This window comes from Salmo salar, chromosome ssa07, assembly GCF_905237065.1.
Source record: "Salmo salar chromosome ssa07, Ssal_v3.1, whole genome shotgun sequence".
Taxonomy (NCBI): Eukaryota; Metazoa; Chordata; class Actinopteri; order Salmoniformes; family Salmonidae; genus Salmo; species Salmo salar.
The window spans coordinates 25,549,265-25,569,248 of NC_059448.1; the positions used below are offsets into that span (position 1 = coordinate 25,549,265).

Sequence of the window (19,984 nt, forward strand, 5' to 3'; positions counted from 1 at the left end):
TACATCATTCTTCCAGGGTCAGTCCCCTAATTATTTTGAATGGGCTTGGCGATCATATATTACATTCGTGAAAACGCAGTTGTTTAAGATATATATTTATCAAATTATATTTGTGATTGTGGCCGAATTTACTCCCTGCCAGATGCCTTTTTATATAATGTTGTGCTGACGAACATTGTGCTACATTTTTGCCCTTTTAAGGCCATTCAAAAAGCTAACAAACGTTAGAAAACTACAGGGCTACTTCCTTGAAAATGTTGCGGCACTTTCGATGCACGTTGACACAACCATTGGAACAAAGTGTTGTTGTTTCGTAAACTCCATGTACAGTTGGATGAGATCACGGATGGCCAGCGATCAAGTGTCAGGGTCAGACACACAACAAGTCTCTGTGGCGCAATTGGTTAGCGCGTTAGACTGTTAATCTAAAGGTTGGTGGTTCGAGCCCACCCAGGGACGAGAGTTTTCAGTTTGTTGTGCTCCATGATGCGGATGTGACATCCTGGACCTGTAATGAGATTCCCTGTTACTTTGTCCTGCTGAGGGTCAATGCCAACACAAGCCTCTCTAGTGCAATCAGTTAGTGTGTTTGACAATCTATCTAAAGATTGGTGCTTCGACACCACCCATGGATGACATTTTTCAGATTGTAGCGATGTGAAACTTCCTGACTTGTAGAGAGCTTCCATGAGACTTTGGCCTGCTGAGGGTGAATATAATCACAAGTCTCTGTGGCGCAATTGGTTAGCGCCTTAGGCCGTTAGTTTAAAGGTTGGTGATTTGAGCCCACCCAGAGATGCTATCTTTCCATTTATAGTGATGTGGAAAGACCTTCCTGGATTTACAGTAAGCTCGCTTTTGACCTGCTTTGTTTCCTATTGTCACATGTGATTGGTGTGTTGTTGAACATGAAAGATGACAAGTTCCTATACCTGCTGCTATACTATACCTAAATGGCTGTCAATGGTCTCTGATCTTCTGTTACTCAATAGCTTGATCATTCTGTGGTCTCCATGGAACATATCATTCATTCATATTAATCCGGCATGTATGACAATGTAAATGATGTCAATCTGGCATGAAAACCCTTAGCATTTAAATGTATTTCGCTTGAAGGACAATGTTGGTCCAGTATGTGTGTATTTGTGTGAATATGTGTGCCTATACGACATGAAAGTGACTCGCCATTACATCATTCTTCCAGGGTCAGTCCCCTAATTATTTTGAATGGGCTTGGCGATCATATATTACATTCGTGAAAACGCAGTTGTTTAAGATATATATTTATCAAATAATATTTGTGATTGTGGCCAAATTTACTCCTGCCAGATGCCTTTTTATATAATGTTGTGCTGACGAACATTGTGCTACATTTTTGCCCTTTTAAGGCCATTCAAAAAGCTAACAAACGTTAGAAAACTACAGGGCTACTTCCTTGAAAATGTTGCGGCACTTTCGATGCACATTGACACAACCATTGGAACAAAGTGTTGTTGTTTCGTAAACTCCATGTACAGTTGGATGAGATCACGGATGGCCAGCGATCAAGTGTCAGGGTCAGACACACAACAAGTCTCTGTGGCGCAATTGGTTAGCGCGTTAGACTGTTAATCTAAAGGTTGGTGGTTCGAGCCCACCCAGGGACGAGAGTTTTCAGTTTGTTGTGCTCCATGATGCGGATGTGACATCCTGGACCTGTAATGAGATTCCCTGTTACTTTGTCCTGCTGAGGGTCAATGCCAACACAAGCCTCTCTAGTGCAATCAGTTAGTGTGTTTGACAATCTATCTAAAGATTGGTGCTTCGACACCACCCATGGATGACATTTTTCAGATTGTAGCGATGTGAAACTTCCTGACTTGTAGAGAGCTTCCATGAGACTTTGGCCTGCTGAGGGTGAATATAATCACAAGTCTCTGTGGCGCAATTGGTTAGCGCCTTAGGCCGTTAGTTTAAAGGTTGGTGATTTGAGCCCACCCAGAGATGCTATTTTTCCATTTATAGTGATGTGGAAAGACCTTCCTGGATTTACAGTAAGCTCGCTTTTGACCTGCTTTGTTTCCTATTGTCACATGTGATTGGTGTGTTGTTGAACATGAAAGATGACAAGTTCCTATACCTGCTGCTATACTATACCTAAATGGCTGTCAATGGTCTCTGATCTTCTGTTACTCAATAGCTTGATCATTCTGTGGTCTCCATGGAACATATCATTTATTCATATTAATCCGGCAAGTATGACAATGTAAATGATGTCAATCTGGCATGAAAACCCTTAGCATTTAAATGTATTTCGCTTGAAGGACAATGTTGGTCCAGTATGTGTGTATTTGTGTGAATATGTGTGCCTATACGACATGAAAGTGACTCGCCATTACATCATTCTTCCAGGGTCAGTCCCCTAATTATTTTGAATGGGCTTGGCGATCATATATTACATTCGTGAAAACGCAGTTGTTTAAGATATATATTTATCAAATTATATTTGTGATTGTGGCCAAATTTACTCCTGCCAGATGCCTTTTTATATAATGTTGTGCTGACGAACATTGTGCTACATTTTTGCCCTTTTAAGGCCATTCAAAAAGCTAACAAACGTTAGAAAACTACAGGGCTACTTCCTTGAAAATGTTGCGGCACTTTCGATGCACGTTGACACAACCATTGGAACAAAGTGTTGTTGTTTCGTAAACTCCATGTACAGTTGGATGAGATCACGGATGGCCAGCGATCAAGTGTCAGGGTCAGACACACAACAAGTCTCTGTGGCGCAATTGGTTAGCGCGTTAGACTGTTAATCTAAAGGTTGGTGGTTCGAGCCCACCCAGGGACGAGAGTTTTCAGTTTGTTGTGCTCCATGATGCGGATGTGACATCCTGGACCTGTAATGAGATTCCCTGTTACTTTGTCCTGCTGAGGGTCAATGCCAACACAAGCCTCTCTAGTGCAATCAGTTAGTGTGTTTGACAATCTATCTAAAGATTGGTGCTTCGACACCACCCATGGATGACATTTTTCAGATTGTAGCGATGTGAAACTTCCTGACTTGTAGAGAGCTTCCATGAGACTTTGGCCTGCTGAGGGTGAATATAATCACAAGTCTCTGTGGCGCAATTGGTTAGCGCCTTAGGCCGTTAGTTTAAAGGTTGGTGATTTGAGCCCACCCAGAGATGCTATCTTTTCATTTATACTGATGTGGAAAGACCTTCCTGGATTTACAGTAAGCTCGCTTTTGACCTGCTTTGTTTCCTATTGTCACATGTGATTGGTGTGTTGTTGAACATGAAAGATGACAAGTTCCTATACCTGCTGCTATACTATACCTAAATGGCTGTCAATGGTCTCTGATCTTCTGTTACTCAATAGCTTGATCATTCTGTGGTCTCCATGGAACATATCATTTATTCATATTAATCCGGCATGTATGACAATGTAAATGATGTCAATCTGGCATGAAAACCCTTAGCATTTAAATGTATTTCGCTTGAAGGACAATGTTGGTCCAGTATGTGTGTATTTGTGTGAATATGTGTGCCTATACGACATGAAAGTGACTCGCCATTACATCATTCTTCCAGGGTCAGTCCCCTAATTATTTTGAATGGGCTTGGCGATCATATATTACATTCGTGAAAACGCAGTTGTTTAAGATATATATTTATCAAATTATATTTGTGATTGTGGCCAAATTTACTCCTGCCAGATGCCTTTTTATATAATGTTGTGCTGACGAACATTGTGCTACATTTTTGCCCTTTTAAGGCCATTCAAAAAGCTAACAAACGTTAGAAAACTACAGGGCTACTTCCTTGAAAATGTTGCGGCACTTTCGATGCACGTTGACACAACCATTGGAACAAAGTGTTGTTGTTTCGTAAACTCCATGTACAGTTGGATGAGATCACGGATGGCCAGCGATCAAGTGTCAGGGTCAGACACACAACAAGTCTCTGTGGCGCAATTGGTTAGCGCGTTAGACTGTTAATCTAAAGGTTGGTGGTTCGAGCCCACCCAGGGACGAGAGTTTTCAGTTTGTTGTGCTCCATGATGCGGATGTGACATCCTGGACCTGTAATGAGATTCCCTGTTACTTTGTCCTGCTGAGGGTCAATGCCAACACAAGCCTCTCTAGTGCAATCAGTTAGTGTGTTTGACAATCTATCTAAAGATTGGTGCTTCGACACCACCCATGGATGACATTTTTCAGATTGTAGCGATGTGAAACTTCCTGACTTGTAGAGAGCTTCCATGAGACTTTGGCCTGCTGAGGGTGAATATAATCACAAGTCTCTGTGGCGCAATTGGTTAGCGCCTTAGGCCGTTAGTTTAAAGGTTGGTGATTTGAGCCCACCCAGAGATGCTATTTTTTCATTTATACTGATGTGGAAAGACCTTCCTGGATTTACAGTAAGCTCGCTTTTGACCTGCTTTGTTTCCTATTGTCACATGTGATTGGTGTGTTGTTGAACATGAAAGATGACAAGTTCCTATACCTGCTGCTATACTATACCTAAATGGCTGTCAATGGTCTCTGATCTTCTGTTACTCAATAGCTTGATCATTCTGTGGTCTCCATGGAACATATCATTTATTCATATTAATCCGGCAAGTATGACAATGTAAATGATGTCAATCTGGCATGAAAACCCTTAGCATTTAAATGTATTTCGCTTGAAGGACAATGTTGGTCCAGTATGTGTGTATTTGTGTGAATATGTGTGCCTATACGACATGAAAGTGACTCGCCATTACATCATTCTTCCAGGGTCAGTCCCCTAATTATTTTGAATGGGCTTGGCGATCATATATTACATTCGTGAAAACGCAGTTGTTTAAGATATATATTTATCAAATTATATTTGTGATTGTGGCCAAATTTACTCCTGCCAGATGCCTTTTTATATAATGTTGTGCTGACGAACATTGTGCTACATTTTTGCCCTTTTAAGGCCATTCAAAAAGCTAACAAACGTTAGAAAACTACAGGGCTACTTCCTTGAAAATGTTGCGGCACTTTCGATGCACGTTGACACAACCATTGGAACAAAGTGTTGTTGTTTCGTAAACTCCATGTACAGTTGGATGAGATCACGGATGGCCAGCGATCAAGTGTCAGGGTCAGACACACAACAAGTCTCTGTGGCGCAATTGGTTAGCGCGTTAGACTGTTAATCTAAAGGTTGGTGGTTCGAGCCCACCCAGGGACGAGAGTTTTCAGTTTGTTGTGCTCCATGATGCGGATGTGACATCCTGGACCTGTAATGAGATTCCCTGTTACTTTGTCCTGCTGAGGGTCAATGTCAACACAAGCCTCTCTAGTGCAATCAGTTAGTGTGTTTGACAATCTATCTAAAGATTGGTGCTTCGACACCACCCATGGATGACATTTTTCAGATTGTAGCGATGTGAAACTTCCTGACTTGTAGAGAGCTTCCATGAGACTTTGGCCTGCTGAGGGTGAATATAATCACAAGTCTCTGTGGCGCAATTGGTTAGCGCCTTAGGCCGTTAGTTTAAAGGTTGGTGATTTGAGCCCACCCAGAGATGCTATTTTTTCATTTATACTGATGTGGAAAGACCTTCCTGGATTTACAGTAAGCTCGCTTTTGACCTGCTTTGTTTCCTATTGTCACATGTGATTGGTGTGTTGTTGAACATGAAAGATGACAAGTTCCTATACCTGCTGCTATACTATACCTAAATGGCTGTCAATGGTCTCTGATCTTCTGTTACTCAATAGCTTGATCATTCTGTGGTCTCCATGGAACATATCATTTATTCATATTAATCCGGCAAGTATGACAATGTAAATGATGTCAATCTGGCATGAAAACCCTTAGCATTTAAATGTATTTCGCTTGAAGTACAATGTTGGTCCAGTATGTGTGTATTTGTGTGAATATGTGTGCCTATACGACATGAAAGTGACTCGCCATTACATCATTCTTCCAGGGTCAGTCCCCTAATTATTTTGAATGGGCTTGGCGATCATATATTACATTCGTGAAAACGCAGTTGTTTAAGATATATATTTGTCAAAGTATATTTATGATTGTGGCCAAATTTACTCCTGCCAGATGCCTTTTTATATAATGTTGTGCTGACGAACATTGTGCTACATTTTTGCCCTTTTAAGGCCATTCAAAAAGCTAACAAACGTTAGAAAACTACAGGGCTACATCCTTGAAAATGTTGCGGCACTTTCGATGCACATTGACACAACCATTGGAACAAAGTGTTGTTGTTTCGTAAACTCCATGTACAGTTGGATGAGATCACGGATGGCCAGCGATCAAGTGTCAGGGTCAGACACACAACAAGTCTCTGTGGCGCAATTGGTTAGCGCGTTAGACTGTTAATCTAAAGGTTGGTGGTTCGAGCCCACCCAGGGACGAGAGTTTTCAGTTTGTTGTGCTCCATGATGCGGATGTGACATCCTGGACCTGTAATGAGATTCCCTGTTACTTTGTCCTGCTGAGGGTCAATGCCAACACAAGCCTCTCTAGTGCAATCAGTTAGTGTGTTTGACAATCTATCTAAAGATTGGTGCTTCGACACCACCCATGGATGACATTTTTCAGATTGTAGCGATGTGAAACTTCCTGACTTGTAGTGAGCTTCCATGAGACTTTGGCCTGCTGAGGGTGAATATAATCACAAGTCTCTGTGGCGCAATTGGTTAGCGCCTTAGGCCGTTAGTTTAAAGGTTGGTGATTTGAGCCCACCCAGAGATGCTATCATTCCATTTATAGTGATGTGGAAAGACCTTCCTGGATTTACAGTAAGCTCGCTTTTGACCTGCTTTGTTTCCTATTGTCACATGTGATTGGTGTGTTGTTGAACATGAAAGATGACAAGTTCCTATACCTGCTGCTATACTATACCTAAATGGCTGTCAATGGTCTCTGATCTTATGTTACTCAATAGCTTGATCATTCTGTGGTCTCCATGGAACATATCATTTATTCATATTAATCCGGCAAGTATGACAATGTAAATGATGTCAATCTGGCATGAAAACCCTTAGCATTTAAATGTATTTCGCTTGAAGGACAATGTTGGTCCAGTATGTGTGTGTTTGTGTGAATATGTGTGCCTATACGACATGAAAGTGACTCGCCATTACATCATTCTTCCAGGGTCAGTCCCCTAATTATTTTGAATGGGCTTGGCGATCATATATTACATTCGTGAAAACGCAGTTGTTTAAGATATATATTTATCAAATTATATTTGTGATTGTGGCCAAATTTACTCCTGCCAGATGCCTTTTTATATAATGTTGTGCTGACGAACATTGTGCTACATTTTTGCCCTTTTAAGGCCATTCAAAAAGCTAACAAACGTTAGAAAACTACAGGGCTACTTCCTTGAAAATGTTGCGGCACTTTCGATGCACGTTGACACAACCATTGGAACAAAGTGTTGTTGTTTCGTAAACTCCATGTACAGTTGGATGAGATCACGGATGGCCAGCGATCAAGTGTCAGGGTCAGACACACAACAAGTCTCTGTGGCGCAATTGGTTAGCGCGTTAGACTGTTAATCTAAAGGTTGGTGGTTCGAGCCCACCCAGGGACGAGAGTTTTCAGTTTGTTGTGCTCCATGATGCGGATGTGACATCCTGGACCTGTAATGAGATTCCCTGTTACTTTGTCCTGCTGAGGGTCAATGCCAACACAAGCCTCTCTAGTGCAATCAGTTAGTGTGTTTGACAATCTATCTAAAGATTGGTGCTTCGACACCACCCATGGATGACATTTTTCAGATTGTAGCGATGTGAAACTTCCTGACTTGTAGTGAGCTTCCATGAGACTTTGGCCTGCTGAGGGTGAATATAATCACAAGTCTCTGTGGCGCAATTGGTTAGCGCCTTAGGCCGTTAGTTTAAAGGTTGGTGATTTGAGCCCACCCAGAGATGCTATCATTCCATTTATAGTGATGTGGAAAGACCTTCCTGGATTTACAGTAAGCTCGCTTTTGACCTGCTTTGTTTCCTATTGTCACATGTGATTGGTGTGTTGTTGAACATGAAAGATGACAAGTTCCTATACCTGCTGCTATACTATACCTAAATGGCTGTCAATGGTCTCTGATATTATGTTACTCAATAGCTTGATCATTCTGTGGTCTCCATGGAACATATCATTTATTCATATTAATCCGGCAAGTATGACAATGTAAATGATGTCAATCTGGCATGAAAACCCTTAGCATTTAAATGTATTTCGCTTGAAGGACAATGTTGGTCCAGTATGTGTGTGTTTGTGTGAATATGTGTGCCTATACGACATGAAAGTGACTCGCCATTACATCATTCTTCCAGGGTCAGTCCCCTAATTATTTTGAATGGGCTTGGCGATCATATATTACATTCGTGAAAACGCAGTTGTTTAAGATATATATTTATCAAATTATATTTGTGATTGTGGCTGAATTTACTCCTGCCAGATGCCTTTTTATATAATGTTGTGCTGACGAACATTGTGCTACATTTTTGCCCTTTTAAGGCCATTCAAAAAGCTAACAAACGTTAGAAAACTACAGGGCTACTTCCTTGAAAATGTTGCGGCACTTTCGATGCACGTTGACACAACCATTGGAACAAAGTGTTGTTGTTTCGTAAACTCCATGTACAGTTGGATGAGATCACGGATGGCCAGCGATCAAGTGTCAGGGTCAGACACACAACAAGTCTCTGTGGCGCAATTGGTTAGCGCGTTAGACTGTTAATCTAAAGGTTGGTGGTTCGAGCCCACCCAGGGACGAGAGTTTTCAGTTTGTTGTGCTCCATGATGCGGATGTGACATCCTGGACCTGTAATGAGATTCCCTGTTACTTTGTCCTGCTGAGGGTCAATGCCAACACAAGCCTCTCTAGTGCAATCAGTTAGTGTGTTTGACAATCTATCTAAAGATTGGTGCTTCGACACCACCCATGGATGACATTTTTCAGATTGTAGCGATGTGAAACTTCCTGACTTGTAGTGAGCTTCCATGAGACTTTGGCCTGCTGAGGGTCAATATAATCACAAGTCTCTGTGGCGCAATTGGTTAGCGCCTTAGGCTGTTAGTTTAAAGGTTGGTGATTTGAGCCCACCCAGAGATGCTATCATTCCATTTATAGTGATGTGGAAAGACCTTCCTGGATTTACAGTAAGCTCGCTTTTGACCTGCTTTGTTTCCTATTGTCACATGTGATTGGTGTGTTGTTGAACATGAAAGATGACAAGTTCCTATACCTGCTGCTATACTATACCTAAATGGCTTTCAATGGTCTCTGATATTATGTTACTCAATAGCTTGATCATTCTGTGGTCTCCATGGAACATATCATTTATTCATATTAATCCGGCAAGTATGACAATGTAAATGATGTCAATCTGGCATGAAAACCCTTAGCATTTAAATGTATTTCGCTTGAAGGACAATGTTGGTCCAGTATGTGTGTGTTTGTGTGAATATGTGTGCCTATACGCCATGAAAGTGACTCGCCATTACATCATTCTTCCGGGGTCAGTCCCCTAATTATTTTGAATGGGCTTGGCGATCATATATTACATTCGTGAAAACGCAGTTGTTTAAGATATATATTTATCAAATTATATTTGTGATTGTGGCCAAATTTACTCCTGCCAGATGCCTTTTTATATAATGTTGTGCTGACGAACATTGTGCTACATTTTTGCCCTTTTAAGGCCATTCAAAAAGCTAACAAACGTTAGAAAACTACAGGGCTACTTCCTTGAAAATGTTGCGGCACTTTCGATGCACGTTGACACAACCATTGGAACAAAGTGTTGTTGTTTCGTAAACTCCATGTACAGTTGGATGAGATCACGGATGGCCAGCGATCAAGTGTCAGGGTCAGACACACAACAAGTCTCTGTGGCGCAATTGGTTAGCGCGTTAGACTGTTAATCTAAAGGTTGGTGGTTCGAGCCCACCCAGGGACGAGAGTTTTCAGTTTGTTGTGCTCCATGATGCGGATGTGACATCCTGGACCTGTAATGAGATTCCCTGTTACTTTGTCCTGCTGAGGGTCAATGCCAACACAAGCCTCTCTAGTGCAATCAGTTAGTGTGTTTGACAATCTATCTAAAGATTGGTGCTTCGACACCACCCATGGATGACATTTTTCAGATTGTAGCGATGTGAAACTTCCTGACTTGTAGTGAGCTTCCATGAGACTTTGGCCTGCTGAGGGTGAATATAATCACAAGTCTCTGTGGCGCAATTGGTTAGCGCCTTAGGCCGTTAGTTTAAAGGTTGGTGATTTGAGCCCACCCAGAGATGCTATCATTCCATTTATAGTGATGTGGAAAGACCTTCCTGGATTTACAGTAAGCTCGCTTTTGACCTGCTTTGTTTCCTATTGTCACATGTGATTGGTGTGTTGTTGAACATGAAAGATGACAAGTTCCTATACCTGCTGCTATACTATACCTAAATGGCTGTCAATGGTCTCTGATATTATGTTACTCAATAGCTTGATCATTCTGTGGTCTCCATGGAACATATCATTTATTCATATTAATCCGGCAAGTATGACAATGTAAATGATGTCAATCTGGCATGAAAACCCTTAGCATTTAAATGTATTTCGCTTGAAGGACAATGTTGGTCCAGTATGTGTGTGTTTGTGTGAATATGTGTGCCTATACGACATGAAAGTGACTCGCCATTACATCATTCTTCCAGGGTCAGTCCCCTAATTATTTTGAATGGGCTTGGCGATCATATATTACATTCGTGAAAACGCAGTTGTTTAAGATATATATTTATCAAATTATATTTGTGATTGTGGCTAAATTTACTCCTGCCAGATGCCTTTTTATATAATGTTGTGCTGACGAACATTGTGCTACATTTTTGCCCTTTTAAGGCCATTCAAAAAGCTAACAAACGTTAGAAAACTACAGGGCTACTTCCTTGAAAATGTTGCGGCACTTTCGATGCACGTTGACACAACCATTGGAACAAAGTGTTGTTGTTTCGTAAACTCCATGTACAGTTGGATGAGATCACGGATGGCCAGCGATCAAGTGTCAGGGTCAGACACACAACAAGTCTCTGTGGCGCAATTGGTTAGCGCGTTAGACTGTTAATCTAAAGGTTGGTGGTTCGAGCCCACCCAGGGACGAGAGTTTTCAGTTTGTTGTGCTCCATGATGCGGATGTGACATCCTGGACCTGTAATGAGATTCCCTGTTACTTTGTCCTGCTGAGGGTCAATGCCAACACAAGCCTCTCTAGTGCAATCAGTTAGTGTGTTTGACAATCTATCTAAAGATTGGTGCTTCGACACCACCCATGGATGACATTTTTCAGATTGTAGCGATGTGAAACTTCCTGACTTGTAGTGAGCTTCCATGAGACTTTGGCCTGCTGAGGGTGAATATAATCACAAGTCTCTGTGGCGCAATTGGTTAGCGCCTTAGGCCGTTAGTTTAAAGGTTGGTGATTTGAGCCCACCCAGAGATGCTATCATTCCATTTATAGTGATGTGGAAAGACCTTCCTGGATTTACAGTAAGCTCGCTTTTGACCTGCTTTGTTTCCTATTGTCACATGTGATTGGTGTGTTGTTGAACATGAAAGATGACAAGTTCCTATACCTGCTGCTATACTATACCTAAATGGCTGTCAATGGTCTCTGATCTTATGTTACTCAATAGCTTGATCATTCTGTGGTCTCCATGGAACATATCATTTATTCATATTAATCCGGCAAGTATGACAATGTAAATGATGTCAATCTGGCATGAAAACCCTTAGCATTTAAATGTATTTCGCTTGAAGGACAATGTTGGTCCAGTATGTGTGTGTTTGTGTGAATATGTGTGCCTATACGCCATGAAAGTGACTCGCCATTACATCATTCTTCCAGGGTCAGTCCCCTAATTATTTTGAATGGGCTTGGCGATCATATATTACATTCGTGAAAACGCAGTTGTTTAAGATATATATTTATCAAATTATATTTGTGATTGTGGCCAAATTTACTCCTGCCAGATGCCTTTTTATATAATGTTGTGCTGACGAACATTGTGCTACATTTTTGCCCTTTTAAGGCCATTCAAAAAGCTAACAAACGTTAGAAAACTACAGGGCTACTTCCTTGAAAATGTTGCGGCACTTTCGATGCACGTTGACACAACCATTGGAACAAAGTGTTGTTGTTTCGTAAACTCCATGTACAGTTGGATGAGATCACGGATGGCCAGCGATCAAGTGTCAGGGTCAGACACACAACAAGTCTCTGTGGCGCAATTGGTTAGCGCGTTAGACTGTTAATCTAAAGGTTGGTGGTTCGAGCCCACCCAGGGACGAGAGTTTTCAGTTTGTTGTGCTCCATGATGCGGATGTGACATCCTGGACCTGTAATGAGATTCCCTGTTACTTTGTCCTGCTGAGGGTCAATGCCAACACAAGCCTCTCTAGTGCAATCAGTTAGTGTGTTTGACAATCTATCTAAAGATTGGTGCTTCGACACCACCCATGGATGACATTTTTCAGATTGTAGCGATGTGAAACTTCCTGACTTGTAGTGAGCTTCCATGAGACTTTGGCCTGCTGAGGGTGAATATAATCACAAGTCTCTGTGGCGCAATTGGTTAGCGCCTTAGGCCGTTAGTTTAAAGGTTGGTGATTTGAGCCCACCCAGAGATGCTATCATTCCATTTATAGTGATGTGGAAAGACCTTCCTGGATTTACAGTAAGCTCGCTTTTGACCTGCTTTGTTTCCTATTGTCACATGTGATTGGTGTGTTGTTGAACATGAAAGATGACAAGTTCCTATACCTGCTGCTATACTATACCTAAATGGCTGTCAATGGTCTCTGATATTATGTTACTCAATAGCTTGATCATTCTGTGGTCTCCATGGAACATATCATTTATTCATATTAATCCGGCAAGTATGACAATGTAAATGATGTCAATCTGGCATGAAAACCCTTAGCATTTAAATGTATTTCGCTTGAAGGACAATGTTGGTCCAGTATGTGTGTATTTGTGTGAATATGTGTGCCTATACGACATGAAAGTGACTCGCCATTACATCATTCTTCCAGGGTCAGTCCCCTAATTATTTTGAATGGGCTTGGCGATCATATATTACATTTGTGAAAACGCAGTTGTTTAAGATATATATTTATCAAATTATATTTGTGATTGTGGCTAAATTTACTCCTGCCAGATGCCTTTTTATATAATGTTGTGCTGACGAACATTGTGCTACATTTTTGCCCTTTTAAGGCCATTCAAAAAGCTAACAAACGTTAGAAAACTACAGGGCTACTTCCTTGAAAATGTTGCGGCACTTTCGATGCACGTTGACACAACCATTGGAACAAAGTGTTGTTGTTTCGTAAACTCCATGTACAGTTGGATGAGATCACGGATGGCCAGCGATCAAGTGTCAGGGTCAGACACACAACAAGTCTCTGTGGCGCAATTGGTTAGCGCGTTAGACTGTTAATCTAAAGGTTGGTGGTTCGAGCCCACCCAGGGACGAGAGTTTTCAGTTTGTTGTGCTCCATGATGCGGATGTGACATCCTGGACCTGTAATGAGATTCCCTGTTACTTTGTCCTGCTGAGGGTCAATGCCAACACAAGCCTCTCTAGTGCAATCAGTTAGTGTGTTTGACAATCTATCTAAAGATTGGTGCTTCGACACCACCCATGGATGACATTTTTCAGATTGTAGCGATGTGAAACTTCCTGACTTGTAGTGAGCTTCCATGAGACTTTGGCCTGCTGAGGGTGAATATAATCACAAGTCTCTGTGGCGCAATTGGTTAGCGCCTTAGGCCGTTAGTTTAAAGGTTGGTGATTTGAGCCCACCCAGAGATGCTATCTTTCCATTTATAGTGATGTGGAAAGACCTTCCTGGATTTACAGTAAGCTCGCTTTTGACCTGCTTTGTTTCCTATTGTCACATGTGATTGGTGTGTTGTTGAACATGAAAGATGACAAGTTCCTATACCTGCTGCTATACTATACCTAAATGGCTGTCAATGGTCTCTGATATTATGTTACTCAATAGCTTGATCATTCTGTGGTCTCCATGGAACATATCATTTATTCATATTAATCCGGCAAGTATGACAATGTAAATGATGTCAATCTGGCATGAAAACCCTTAGCATTTAAATGTATTTCGCTTGAAGGACAATGTTGGTCCAGTATGTGTGTATTTGTGTGAATATGTGTGCCTATACGACATGAAAGTGACTCGCCATTACATCATTCTTCCAGGGTCAGTCCCCTAATTATTTTGAATGGGCTTGGCGATCATATATTACATTCGTGAAAACGCAGTTGTTTAAGATATATATTTATCAAATTATATTTGTGATTGTGGCCAAATTTACTCCTGCCAGATGCCTTTTTATATAATGTTGTGCTGACGAACATTGTGCTACATTTTTGCCCTTTTAAGGCCATTCAAAAAGCTAACAAACGTTAGAAAACTACAGGGCTACTTCCTTGAAAATGTTGCGGCACTTTCGATGCACGTTGACACAACCATTGGAACAAAGTGTTGTTGTTTCGTAAACTCCATGTACAGTTGGATGAGATCACGGATGGCCAGCGATCAAGTGTCAGGGTCAGACACACAACAAGTCTCTGTGGCGCAATTGGTTAGCGCGTTAGACTGTTAATCTAAAGGTTGGTGGTTCGAGCCCACCCAGGGACGAGAGTTTTCAGTTTGTTGTGCTCCATGATGCGGATGTGACATCCTGGACCTGTAATGAGATTCCCTGTTACTTTGTCCTGCTGAGGGTCAATGCCAACACAAGCCTCTCTAGTGCAATCAGTTAGTGTGTTTGACAATCTATCTAAAGATTGGTGCTTCGACACCACCCATGGATGACATTTTTCAGATTGTAGCGATGTGAAACTTCCTGACTTGTAGTGAGCTTCCATGAGACTTTGGCCTGCTGAGGGTGAATATAATCACAAGTCTCTGTGGCGCAATTGGTTAGCGCCTTAGGCCGTTAGTTTAAAGGTTGGTGATTTGAGCCCACCCAGAGATGCTATCATTCCATTTATACTGATGTGGAAAGACCTTCCTGGATTTACAGTAAGCTCGCTTTTGACCTGCTTTGTTTCCTATTGTCACATGTGATTGGTGTGTTGTTGAACATGAAAGATGACAAGTTCCTATACCTGCTGCTATACTATACCTAAATGGCTGTCAATGGTCTCTGATCTTATGTTACTCAATAGCTTGATCATTCTGTGGTCTCCATGGAACATATCATTTATTCATATTAATCCGGCAAGTATGACAATGTAAATGATGTCAATCTGGCATGAAAACCCTTAGCATTTAAATGTATTTCGCTTGAAGGACAATGTTGGTCCAGTATGTGTGTATTTGTGTGAATATGTGTGCCTATACGACATGAAAGTGACTCGCCATTACATCATTCTTCCAGGGTCAGTCCCCTAATTATTTTGAATGGGCTTGGCGATCATATATTACATTCGTGAAAACGCAGTTGTTTAAGATATATATTTATCAAATTATATTTGTGATTGTGGCTGAATTTACTCCTGCCAGATGCCTTTTTATATAATGTTGTGCTGACGAACATTGTGCTACATTTTTGCCCTTTTAAGGCCATTCAAAAAGCTAACAAACGTTAGAAAACTACAGGGCTACTTCCTTGAAAATGTTGCGGCACTTTCGATGCACGTTGACACAACCATTGGAACAAAGTGTTGTTGTTTCGTAAACTCCATGTACAGTTGGATGAGATCACGGATGGCCAGCGATCAAGTGTCAGGGTCAGACACACAACAAGTCTCTGTGGCGCAATTGGTTAGCGCGTTAGACTGTTAATCTAAAGGTTGGTGGTTCGAGCCCACCCAGGGACGAGAGTTTTCAGTTTGTTGTGCTCCATGATGCGGATGTGACATCCTGGACCTGTAATGAGATTCCCTGTTACTTTGTCCTGCTGAGGGTCAATGCCAACACAAGCCTCTCTAGTGCAATCAGTTAGTGTGTTTGACAATCTATCTAAAGATTGGTGCTTCGACACCACCCATGGATGACATTTTTCAGATTGTAGCGATGTGAAACTTCCTGACTTGTAGTGAGCTTCCATGAGACTTTGGCCTGCTGAGGGTGAATATAATCACAAGTCTCTGTGGCGCAATTGGTTAGCGCCTTAGGCCGTTAGTTTAAAGGTTGGTGATTTGAGCCCACCCAGAGATGCTATCATTCCATTTATACTGATGTGGAAAGACCTTCCTGGATTTACAGTAAGCTCGCTTTTGACCTGCTTTGTTTCCTATTGTCACATGTGATTGGTGTGTTGTTGAACATGAAAGATGACAAGTTCCTATACCTGCTGCTATACTATACCTAAATGGCTGTCAATGGTCTCTGATCTTCTGTTACTCAATAGCTTGATCATTCTGTGGTCTCCATGGAACATATCATTTATTCATATTAATCCGGCAAGTATGACAATGTAAATGATGTCAATCTGGCATGAAAACCCTTAGCATTTAAATGTATTTCGCTTGAAGTACAATGTTGGTCCAGTATGTGTGTATTTGTGTGAATATGTGTGCCTATACGACATGAAAGTGACTCGCCATTACATCATTCTTCCAGGGTCAGTCCCCTAATTATTTTGAATGGGCTTGGCGATCATATATTACATTCGTGAAAACGCAGTTGTTTAAGATATATATTTATCAAATTATATTTGTGATTGTGGCCAAATTTACTCCTGCCAGATGCCTTTTTATATAATGTTGTGCTGACGAACATTGTGCTACATTTTTGCCCTTTTAAGGCCATTCAAAAAGCTAACAAACGTTAGAAAACTACAGGGCTACATCCTTGAAAATGTTGCGGCACTTTCGATGCACGTTGACACAACCATTGGAACAAAGTGTTGTTGTTTCGTAAACTCCATGTACAGTTGGATGAGATCACGGATGGCCAGCGATCAAGTGTCAGGGTCAGACACACAACAAGTCTCTGTGGCGCAATTGGTTAGCGCGTTAGACTGTTAATCTAAAGGTTGGTGGTTCGAGCCCACCCAGGGACGAGAGTTTTCAGTTTGTTGTGCTCCATGATGCGGATGTGACATCCTGGACCTGTAATGAGATTCCCTGTTACTTTGTCCTGCTGAGGGTCAATGCCAACACAAGCCTCTCTAGTGCAATCAGTTAGTGTGTTTGACAATCTATCTAAAGATTGGTGCTTCGACACCACCCATGGATGACATTTTTCAGATTGTAGCGATGTGAAACTTCCTGACTTGTAGTGAGCTTCCATGAGACTTTGGCCTGCTGAGGGTGAATATAATCACAAGTCTCTGTGGCGCAATTGGTTAGCGCCTTAGGCCGTTAGTTTAAAGGTTGGTGATTTGAGCCCACCCAGAGATGCTATCATTCCATTTATACTGATGTGGAAAGACCTTCCTGGATTTACAGTAAGCTCGCTTTTGACCTGCTTTGTTTCCTATTGTCACATGTGATTGGTGTGTTGTTGAACATGAAAGATGACAAGTTCCTATACCTGCTGCTATACTATACCTAAATGGCTGTCAATGGTCTCTGATCTTCTGTTACTCAATAGCTTGATCATTCTGTGGTCTCCATGGAACATATCATTTATTCATATTAATCCGGCAAGTATGACAATGTAAATGATGTCAATCTGGCATGAAAACCCTTAGCATTTAAATGTATTTCGCTTGAAGGACAATGTTGGTCCAGTATGTGTGTATTTGTGTGAATATGTGTGCCTATACGACATGAAAGTGACTCGCCATTACATCATTCTTCCAGGGTCAGTCCCCTAATTATTTTGAATGGGCTTGGCGATCATATATTACATTCGTGAAAACGCAGTTGTTTAAGATATATATTTATCAAATTATATTTGTGATTGTGGCCAAATTTACTCCTGCCAGATGCCTTTTTATATAATGTTGTGCTGACGAACATTGTGCTACATTTTTGCCCTTTTAAGGCCATTCAAAAAGCTAACAAACGTTAGAAAACTACAGGGCTACTTCCTTGAAAATGTTGCGGCACTTTCGATGCACGTTGACACAACCATTGGAACAAAGTGTTGTTGTTTCGTAAACTCCATGTACAGTTGGATGAGATCACGGATGGCCAGCGATCAAGTGTCAGGGTCAGACACACAACAAGTCTCTGTGGCGCAATTGGTTAGCGCGTTAGACTGTTAATCTAAAGGTTGGTGGTTCGAGCCCACCCAGGGACGAGAGTTTTCAGTTTGTTGTGCTCCATGATGCGGATGTGACATCCTGGACCTGTAATGAGATTCCCTGTTACTTTGTCCTGCTGAGGGTCAATGCCAACACAAGCCTCTCTAGTGCAATCAGTTAGTGTGTTTGACAATCTATCTAAAGATTGGTGCTTCGACACCACCCATGGATGACATTTTTCAGATTGTAGCGATGTGAAACTTCCTGACTTGTAGAGAGCTTCCATGAGACTTTGGCCTGCTGAGGGTGAATATAATCACAAGTCTCTGTGGCGCAATTGGTTAGCGCCTTAGGCCGTTAGTTTAAAGGTTGGTGATTTGAGCCCACCCAGAGATGCTATCATTCCATTTATAGTGATGTGGAAAGACCTTCCTGGATTTACAGTAAGCTCGCTTTTGACCTGCTTTGTTTCCTATTGTCACATGTGATTGGTGTGTTGTTGAACATGAAAGATGACAAGTTCCTATACCTGCTGCTATACTATACCTAAATGGCTGTCAATGGTCTCTGATCTTCTGTTACTCAATAGCTTGATCATTCTGTGGTCTCCATGGAACATATCATTTATTCATATTAATCCGGCAAGTATGACAATGTAAATGATGTCAATCTGGCATGAAAACCCTTAGCATTTAAATGTATTTCGCTTGAAGGACAATGTTGGTCCAGTATGTGTGTATTTGTGTGAATATGTGTGCCTATACGACATGAAAGTGACTCGCCATTACATCATTCTTCCAGGGTCAGTCCCCTAATTATTTTGAATGGGCTTGGCGATCATATATTACATTCGTGAAAACGCAGTTGTTTAAGATATATATTTGTCAAAGTATATTTATGATTGTGGCCAAATTTACTCCTGCCAGATGCCTTTTTATATAATGTTGTGCTGACGAACATTGTGCTACATTTTTGCCCTTTTAAGGCCATTCAAAAAGCTAACAAACGTTAGAAAACTACAGGGCTACATCCTTGAAAATGTTGCGGCACTTTCGATGCACATTGACACAACCATTGGAACAAAGTGTTGTTGTTTCGTAAACTCCATGTACAGTTGGATGAGATCACGGATGGCCAGCGATCAAGTGTCAGGGTCAGACACACAACAAGTCTCTGTGGCGCAATTGGTTAGCGCGTTAGACTGTTAATCTAAAGGTTGGTGGTTCGAGCCCACCCAGGGACGAGAGTTTTCAGTTTGTTGTGCTCCATGATGCGGATGTGACATCCTGGACCTGTAATGAGATTCCCTGTTACTTTGTCCTGCTGAGGGTCAATGCCAACACAAGCCTCTCTAGTGCAATCAGTTAGTGTGTTTGACAATCTATCTAAAGATTGGTGCTTCGACACCACCCATGGATGACATTTTTCAGATTGTAGCGATGTGAAACTTCCTGACTTGTAGTGAGCTTCCATGAGACTTTGGCCTGCTGAGGGTGAATATAATCACAAGTCTCTGTGGCGCAATTGGTTAGCGCCTTAGGCCGTTAGTTTAAAGGTTGGTGATTTGAGCCCACCCAGAGATGCTATCATTCCATTTATAGTGATGTGGAAAGACCTTCCTGGATTTACAGTAAGCTCGCTTTTGACCTGCTTTGTTTCCTATTGTCACATGTGATTGGTGTGTTGTTGAACATGAAAGATGACAAGTTCCTATACCTGCTGCTATACTATACCTAAATGGCTGTCAATGGTCTCTGATCTTCTGTTACTCAATAG

The 19,984-nt window shown here is 41.5% G+C and overlaps 17 non-coding genes across 17 annotated transcripts; all 17 read left to right on the forward strand.

Annotated features, from left to right (window-relative positions):
• Nucleotides 1-385: 385 nt before the first annotated feature.
• Nucleotides 386-459, forward strand: trnan-guu (transfer RNA asparagine (anticodon GUU)). The gene has a single exon. It is a non-coding gene; the product is annotated as a tRNA-Asn (tRNA).
• Nucleotides 460-1,572: 1,113 nt separating this feature from the next.
• trnan-guu (transfer RNA asparagine (anticodon GUU)) lies at nt 1,573-1,646 on the forward strand. The gene has a single exon. It is a non-coding gene; the product is annotated as a tRNA-Asn (tRNA).
• A 1,113-nt stretch (nt 1,647-2,759) lies between these two features.
• trnan-guu (transfer RNA asparagine (anticodon GUU)) lies at nt 2,760-2,833 on the forward strand. Its single transcript has one exon. It is a non-coding gene; the product is annotated as a tRNA-Asn (tRNA).
• Nucleotides 2,834-3,946: 1,113 nt separating this feature from the next.
• Nucleotides 3,947-4,020, forward strand: trnan-guu (transfer RNA asparagine (anticodon GUU)). Its single transcript has one exon. It is a non-coding gene; the product is annotated as a tRNA-Asn (tRNA).
• A 1,113-nt stretch (nt 4,021-5,133) lies between these two features.
• On the forward strand, nt 5,134-5,207 carry trnan-guu (transfer RNA asparagine (anticodon GUU)). The gene has a single exon. It is a non-coding gene; the product is annotated as a tRNA-Asn (tRNA).
• A 1,113-nt stretch (nt 5,208-6,320) lies between these two features.
• Nucleotides 6,321-6,394, forward strand: trnan-guu (transfer RNA asparagine (anticodon GUU)). Its single transcript has one exon. It is a non-coding gene; the product is annotated as a tRNA-Asn (tRNA).
• A 1,113-nt stretch (nt 6,395-7,507) lies between these two features.
• trnan-guu (transfer RNA asparagine (anticodon GUU)) lies at nt 7,508-7,581 on the forward strand. Its single transcript has one exon. It is a non-coding gene; the product is annotated as a tRNA-Asn (tRNA).
• A 1,113-nt stretch (nt 7,582-8,694) lies between these two features.
• On the forward strand, nt 8,695-8,768 carry trnan-guu (transfer RNA asparagine (anticodon GUU)). Its single transcript has one exon. It is a non-coding gene; the product is annotated as a tRNA-Asn (tRNA).
• Nucleotides 8,769-9,881: 1,113 nt separating this feature from the next.
• On the forward strand, nt 9,882-9,955 carry trnan-guu (transfer RNA asparagine (anticodon GUU)). The gene has a single exon. It is a non-coding gene; the product is annotated as a tRNA-Asn (tRNA).
• Nucleotides 9,956-11,068: 1,113 nt separating this feature from the next.
• trnan-guu (transfer RNA asparagine (anticodon GUU)) lies at nt 11,069-11,142 on the forward strand. Its single transcript has one exon. It is a non-coding gene; the product is annotated as a tRNA-Asn (tRNA).
• A 1,113-nt stretch (nt 11,143-12,255) lies between these two features.
• trnan-guu (transfer RNA asparagine (anticodon GUU)) lies at nt 12,256-12,329 on the forward strand. Its single transcript has one exon. It is a non-coding gene; the product is annotated as a tRNA-Asn (tRNA).
• Nucleotides 12,330-13,442: 1,113 nt separating this feature from the next.
• trnan-guu (transfer RNA asparagine (anticodon GUU)) lies at nt 13,443-13,516 on the forward strand. The gene has a single exon. It is a non-coding gene; the product is annotated as a tRNA-Asn (tRNA).
• A 1,113-nt stretch (nt 13,517-14,629) lies between these two features.
• trnan-guu (transfer RNA asparagine (anticodon GUU)) lies at nt 14,630-14,703 on the forward strand. Its single transcript has one exon. It is a non-coding gene; the product is annotated as a tRNA-Asn (tRNA).
• A 1,113-nt stretch (nt 14,704-15,816) lies between these two features.
• trnan-guu (transfer RNA asparagine (anticodon GUU)) lies at nt 15,817-15,890 on the forward strand. The gene has a single exon. It is a non-coding gene; the product is annotated as a tRNA-Asn (tRNA).
• Nucleotides 15,891-17,003: 1,113 nt separating this feature from the next.
• trnan-guu (transfer RNA asparagine (anticodon GUU)) lies at nt 17,004-17,077 on the forward strand. The gene has a single exon. It is a non-coding gene; the product is annotated as a tRNA-Asn (tRNA).
• Nucleotides 17,078-18,190: 1,113 nt separating this feature from the next.
• On the forward strand, nt 18,191-18,264 carry trnan-guu (transfer RNA asparagine (anticodon GUU)). The gene has a single exon. It is a non-coding gene; the product is annotated as a tRNA-Asn (tRNA).
• A 1,113-nt stretch (nt 18,265-19,377) lies between these two features.
• Nucleotides 19,378-19,451, forward strand: trnan-guu (transfer RNA asparagine (anticodon GUU)). Its single transcript has one exon. It is a non-coding gene; the product is annotated as a tRNA-Asn (tRNA).
• The last annotated feature ends 533 nt before the right edge of the window (nt 19,452-19,984 follow it).